At 31.8% G+C, this 6,614-nt stretch overlaps 1 non-coding gene across 1 annotated transcript; it reads left to right on the forward strand.

The window, feature by feature from the left end:
• The first annotated feature begins 510 nt into the window (after positions 1–510).
• On the forward strand, positions 511–632 carry LOC123325228. The gene has a single exon (XR_006540327.1). It is a non-coding gene; the product is annotated as a small nucleolar RNA SNORA32 (small nucleolar RNA).
• The last annotated feature ends 5,982 nt before the right edge of the window (positions 633–6,614 follow it).

Raw genomic sequence — 6,614 nt, forward strand, 5'->3', positions numbered from 1 at the left:
GTGATGAAAGAAATTGAAGATAATACAAACAAATGGAAAGATATTCCATGTTTATGGATTTGAAGAACCAATATTACTAATATGTCTGTGCTACCCAAAGCAATCTACAGATTTAATGCAATCCATATCAAAATACCAACAGCAGTTTTTACAGACTAAGAACAATTAATCCTAAAATTTGTTTGGGATCACAAAAGAAAAAAATTCTTAAGGAATAAATCTTTAATCTTGGCTGCACTGTATTTCCACAGATAAACATCTATTGAAGATTAAATAAAAATTTAAATTATATAATATGAGGAGCATTCCACTAAATGCACGAGTCAGCAAATACAACAAACATCAGAGAATTGGGTTGTTAAGAATTTCAGATTATTCAACAATCTTAGAGGTATATGTGTAAAATGATTAAATAAAAGGAAAAAAACATAGAATAGCAAGATGCTATAAAAAAACTAAGCAGTTTCAAAAAGGAATTGATTAAAACTTACATATAAAACTAGTTATAAATGGTCATTACCAAGGCTTTGAGAATGCAGTTTCTCATTTGCTGTGGACATGACCATAAAAAAATTTTCCCACTAGGTTTTCTTTCTTCTGCTTTGCTAGCATTCAGCCTATTGGGAAAATTTTATCAACCCTGTTCTATTTCCATTGGCTAGATCAGCACTGTCCAGTATAAATGTAACACAAGCCATATGTGATTTGGTAATAGTCATATTTCAAATTCTCATCTGACCATACATGGCTAATATATGGAACAGCGTGTGCCTAGATCTCTACTCTTGCAAATGTCTTTTGCTAAATCACTCTTGCTAATAACCATGCAACTTGTAATACAATAGATTTAACAGAGGGAGGCGGGCTTCAGTTTACATGATCATCTCTAGAACCTTACTTTTATGTTCCTGTTATGTAGGACTGACAGTGACAACTGTGGTTTGAACAAGTACTTTTTAAAAGGGCTATTTTGAAGATCATGATTCTGACTTTGGAGGAACAACGGTGATTGGAAGCAGAAGGAATCACATGTAAAATTCCTTAAATAAAAATTTATTGACTTAAAAAAAACTAGTTATATAAGATAAAACTTAATTGTTCTGTTAAGTATATCCTGCCCAGCTGAAGAGATCATTAGTGAAATTAGAAAAAGCTTCTCAGTGGGATATAAAATTTGGAAAATATGACAGGTCAAGAGATGTAGCAAAGAGAATATTCTTTTAAAAATTATAGAACCAACACTTCTGAAATAAAACAACTACAGTAAGTAAAAATTTAAAAATGTTAAATCCAAAAGAACAAACAGAACTGGGGAGGAGATGGTTTGTGAAAAGAAAGAGCAACAGAACTAGGAAGAATAGAAAAAGATGAATGAGTTTTAACTAATACAGCACACTGGAGAAAGACAATGTGTCCTAACGCAATTGCAGTAAATGAAAAAGAATGAAGACTCTTGACGCTACAGAACCTAAGAAAATCTTTGGAAGTGAAGGCATCAAATGCATCTGCAGGCTGTGATATGGAGTGGAAACCAGGAAGAGATTGCAGTATAGAAAGTCCAGACTCAGGAATACAAAGTGCTGCTTAGGATGTTAGTGCTATGCAGAACGTAACAGTTGCTAAGTGAAGTCTCCATGTGAGTGAGCAGGTTTCCACATCACCTGCCAAAGTGCTGGCAGTTGGGCTTACACTATGGAAATACATGAGCCTAATGCCCCCTGGTCCTCAGCTGTTTGGTCAACAGAGACTTCTGGATGTACATCTGTGTGTCATCTCTTACTACTCTCAGCTGTTTTAGCTTCCTCTAAATGAGTCAGGCTTGATCACCTCCTCCAACATGGCAAGAGTCAAGGCAATTCCAGCACTCAGTCCCAATACAGCCAAACTCAGACTCTCTACAAAGTCTCCACCAAGTCTCTGGGTCTTTCTTCTACAGTTGGGCAACCTACTATGGTTGTGCTTAACTTGTCTAATGAATAGAAGTTGAGCCCTGGTGAACAGAAAGAAAAGGAAAATCAGTTTATGAATAAAACTGCTATGAACGATCTTGTACATTTTTTTGAGGGGTGTAGGTTTTTGTTCTTCTGTTCCTTTGTTCTTCCTAGGAGTAAAATTTTTTGGTTACAAGGTAGACATATGTTTGCTTTTATGATAAGCTGCCAGATCTTTTCCCAAGGTAGGTGAACCATTCAGTATTTCCACAGCAATGTATAAGAGTTCTGGGTTGCCACCATTGGGTATTGTCTATTTTTAAAAATTTTTAATTATTTTAACTGTATGCTTTTATTTCATGGTGAATTTCAATTGTATTTCCTTGAGGACTAAAGATATGGAGTACTTTTTCATGTTTATTGGCCCTTTTCACATTCTCTTTTGTGATGTGTCCATTCAGATCTTTTGCCTGTTTCTTATTAGGTTGTTTTGTTTTTATTAATGAGTTATAGGAATTTTTTATAATAACTAGATACTAATCCCTTGTGAAGTGTAAGTTTTGCAAATATTTTTTCCCTAGCTTGTGACTTAACTATTTTTTCTTAATTTTTTTTTATGGATGAGCAAAAGTTTTTAATTTTGAGGAAGCCCAATTTATAAATTCTTTCTTTTATGGTTATTGATGTCTATATTCAGTCTAAGAAAACTGCTTATCTCCAAATTGCAATGATACTAATAGTATAAAGAGTGATAATGATTAATAGTTTTAGCTTTTACTTTGAGACCATGAGTCACTGTAAATTAATGTTTGTGTATTAGGTAAAGTACAGGTCAGAGTGCATTTTTTCCCCATATATTTAGTTGTTCATAATTTGTTAAGAAGATATTCCTTACCACATTGGGTTGCTTTGACATTTGCCAGAAATTAAGTTACCATGTAACTATGGGTATATTTCTGATCTTTATTCTGTTCCATTGCATTATCTTACTGGCTCTAATGCCATTGCCATGTTTCTTGATTACACTATCTCTGTAAGTCTGAAATCATGTGGTGCAAATTGTGTAACTTCATTCTTTTTAAATATTATTTTGGATATTTAAGTCTTTTGCATATTGATAGATATTTTAGAATCAGGTTATCAATTTCTACAAATAAATTGGCTGAGATTATGATTGAAATTGCATTCAAGCAATTTGTAGAGAATTTTGGAGATCAAATTGTGGAGAACTGACAATTTTATAATATTTATATATATAGGTGGGTCCAATTTAGTTAACATTTTTAGTTTACATTTTAGAATTTAGTTTACTTACAGTCTGTGAATCTGTGAATCTATATCTTTCTACTTGTTCAGTTTCAAATTTCTCTGCAGTTTTCTAGTTTTCACTTTACACCTATTCTTAAATGTATTCATAAGTATTTTATAATTTTTGATGATTTGGGGAAGAGAGTTATTTTTCACTAAATTTTGTAATTGCTATTACAATGTAAAATACCACTGATTTTTATATTACTTTTAAATACAGCAATTTTGCTAAATACGTTTATTGGTTCTAATAGATGTTTTGCAAATTCCTTAGAATTTTCTGTGTTAATCTTGATATCATTTGCAAATAGATAGTTTTATTTCTATTTTTATTTTTATGTGTTTTATATCCTTTTCTTCACTTATTGCCCTGGCCATCACCTCCAGTAAAATGTTGAATAGGAATGATGAGAATGGACATCTTTGTCTTCTTAAGAATCTTATGGAAAAAATGTCTAGTCCTTTATCACAAATTATTACAATATGTTTTGTTTTTCATAGATGTCTTTTATCAGATCAGTGAATTTCTATTTTATTTCTAGTTTGATGGAAGTTTTTTTTTAAATCATGAGTTGGCATTAAAATTTGTCAATCTTTTTTCCTGAATCACAATTATATTTATATATAAGTGGGCCCAATTTAGTTAACATTTTTAGTTTACATTTTAGAATTTAGTTTACATTTTACATTTTAGTCAGTAATTCTTGTTCTCTTTCTCTCTTTTCATAATGTCTTTCAGGTTCTGGTATTAGCATGATTCTTGACACACAAAATCAGTTGAAAAGTGTTCTCTTTTTTTCTTAAAGAGGTTGTTTAAGTTTGGTTTTATTTCTTCCTTATGGTCTGATAGAATTCACCAATAAAACCACCTAAACCTGCTGTTTTCTTTGTGGAAAAGTTTTTTTTTAATGATAAATTTAATTTCTTTAGCAGATATATGGATTTTCCAGTTTTATCTTATATCAGTTTAGTAATGTGCATTTTTTGAGGAATTTGCCCATTTTATTTAAGCTGTAGAATTTGTTAGCATAAAGTATATAATAGTCCCCTATTATCCTTTTAAATGTGTGTATAATCTTTGGGGAAAATCTCCTTTTTGTTCCTGATATTGGGAATTTGTGTTATGGACCTTTTTTTCTTGATGAGTATATCCAGGTTTTTATCAACTTTCTTTTTTCTTTTTTTTTTAATTTTCTGTTCTCATTTTTATTATTTCCTTTTTTATAAGCAAGTTTCCTTAACTTTACTATTATAAATGTACAAAAGATATACCTCAAGAATTTTTTATAAGAATTAAATAAAAATTTTTTGGCACATAATACTAAATTAGTGATATCCATTATAATAATTACAGAGACTTCCCTGGTACTTCATGTAAGGTTCTCTAAAATTCTAGTTAACAATGATTGATATTAAAGATTTTCATTCTGTATGTAGACAGAAATTTCTTTAAAAATTTTATTTGAGTATAGTTGACAGACAATGTTACATTTGTCTCAGGTGTATAACATATTGATTCAATATCTCTATGTTATGCTATGTTCACAAGTATAGCTACCATCTGTCACCACACAATGTTATTACAGTATCATTGACTATATTCCTTATGCTGTGCCTTTTATTCCCATGATTTACTTATTCATTCCATAACTGGTATACTGCATCTCCCACTCCCCTTAATCCATTTTGTCCATCCTCCTATCCCCCTTTCCTCTGGTAACCATTAGTTTGTTCTCTGTATTTATAGGTCTGATTCTGCTTTTTGTTATTCATTTGTTTTTTTTCAGATTCCACATGAGAAATCATATGGTATTTGTCTTTATCAGTCTGACTTATTTCCGTCTAGATCCATCCATGTTGTCGCAAATGGCAAGACCTCATCCCTTTTAATGGCTGTGTAAGATTCCTGTGTGTGTGTGTGTGTGTGTGTGTGTGTGTGTGTGTGTACACCACATCTTCTTTACCCATTAGTCTATCAGTTAGGCACTTAGATTGCTTCCATATCTTCGCTATTGTAAATAATGCTACAGTAAACATAGGGTGCATATATCTTTTTGAATTAGTGTTTTCATTTTCTCTGGGTAAATACCCAGTAGTGGAGTTGTTGGATTATAATATATTTCTATGTTTATTCTTTTGAGGAGACTCCATACTGTTTTCCACAGCAGCTGTACCTCTCTGTTCTTACCAACATTTCATGAGAGTTCCTTTTTCTCCACATCTTCGCCAGTGCTTAGTTCTCATCTTTTTTATTTTAGCCCTTCTGACAGGCATAAAGTGATATCTCATTGTGGTTTTGATTGGCATTCCCCTGATGATGAGTTGAACATCTTTTCATGTGTCTGTTGGCCATCTGGATGTTTTTGGAAAAATGTCTATTCAACTCCTCTGCCCATTTTAAAAATTGGATTTTTTTTTTGATGATTTGTGTAAGTTCTTTATATATTTTGGATATTAACCCCTTATCAGATATGTCATTTGTAAATATTTCCTCCATTCAGTAGGTTGCCTTTTAGTTTTGCTGATGGTTTCCCCTGTTACACGAAAGATTTTTATTATGATGTAGTCCCAATAGTTTTTTTTTTTTCTTTTTCTTTTTTCTCTCTTGCCTGAAGAGACCTATGTGGAAAAATGTTGCTATGGCCACTGTCAGAGAAATTACTGCCTGTGTTCTTTTCTAGGATTCTTTTGGTTTCAGATCTCGCATTAGGTCTTTAATCCATTTTTAGTTTATTTTTGTGTATGATGTAAGAAAGTGGTCCAGTTTCATTCTTTTGCATGTAGCTGTCCAGTTTTCCCAGCACCATTTATTGAAGAGACTGTCTTTTCCCATTATATATTCTTGCTTCCTTTGTCACTGATTAATTGGCCATAGAAGTGTGGGTTTTTTTCTGGTGTTTCTATTCTGTTCCATTGATCTATATGTCTGTTTTTATGCCAGTACCATACTGTTTTGATAACTACATATTTGTAGTTATATCTTGAAATCTGGAATTGTGATACCTACAGCTTTGTTTTCTTTTTCAAGATTGCGGTGGCTATTTAGGGTCTTTTATGGTTCCATAAAAATTTTACTATTATTTGTTCTAGTTCTGTGAAAAATGTTGTTGGTATTTTGACAGGGATTGCATTGAATCTGTGGATTGTTTTAGGTGGTATGGATATTTTAACAATATTATTTTTTCCAATCCATGAGCATGGAGTATCTTTCCATTTGTGTTGTCTTCAATTTCTTTCATCAGTGTTTTATATTTTTCAGAGTATGGGTCTTTCACTTTCTTGGTTAAGTTTATTCGTAAGTATTTTATCCTTTTTGATGCAATTATAAATGGAATTGTTTTATTTTTTTATTAGTGTATAGAAATGCTGCTGATT

The sequence above is a fragment of the Neomonachus schauinslandi genome, chromosome 6, assembly GCF_002201575.2.
Source record: "Neomonachus schauinslandi chromosome 6, ASM220157v2, whole genome shotgun sequence".
Taxonomy (NCBI): Eukaryota; Metazoa; Chordata; class Mammalia; order Carnivora; family Phocidae; genus Neomonachus; species Neomonachus schauinslandi.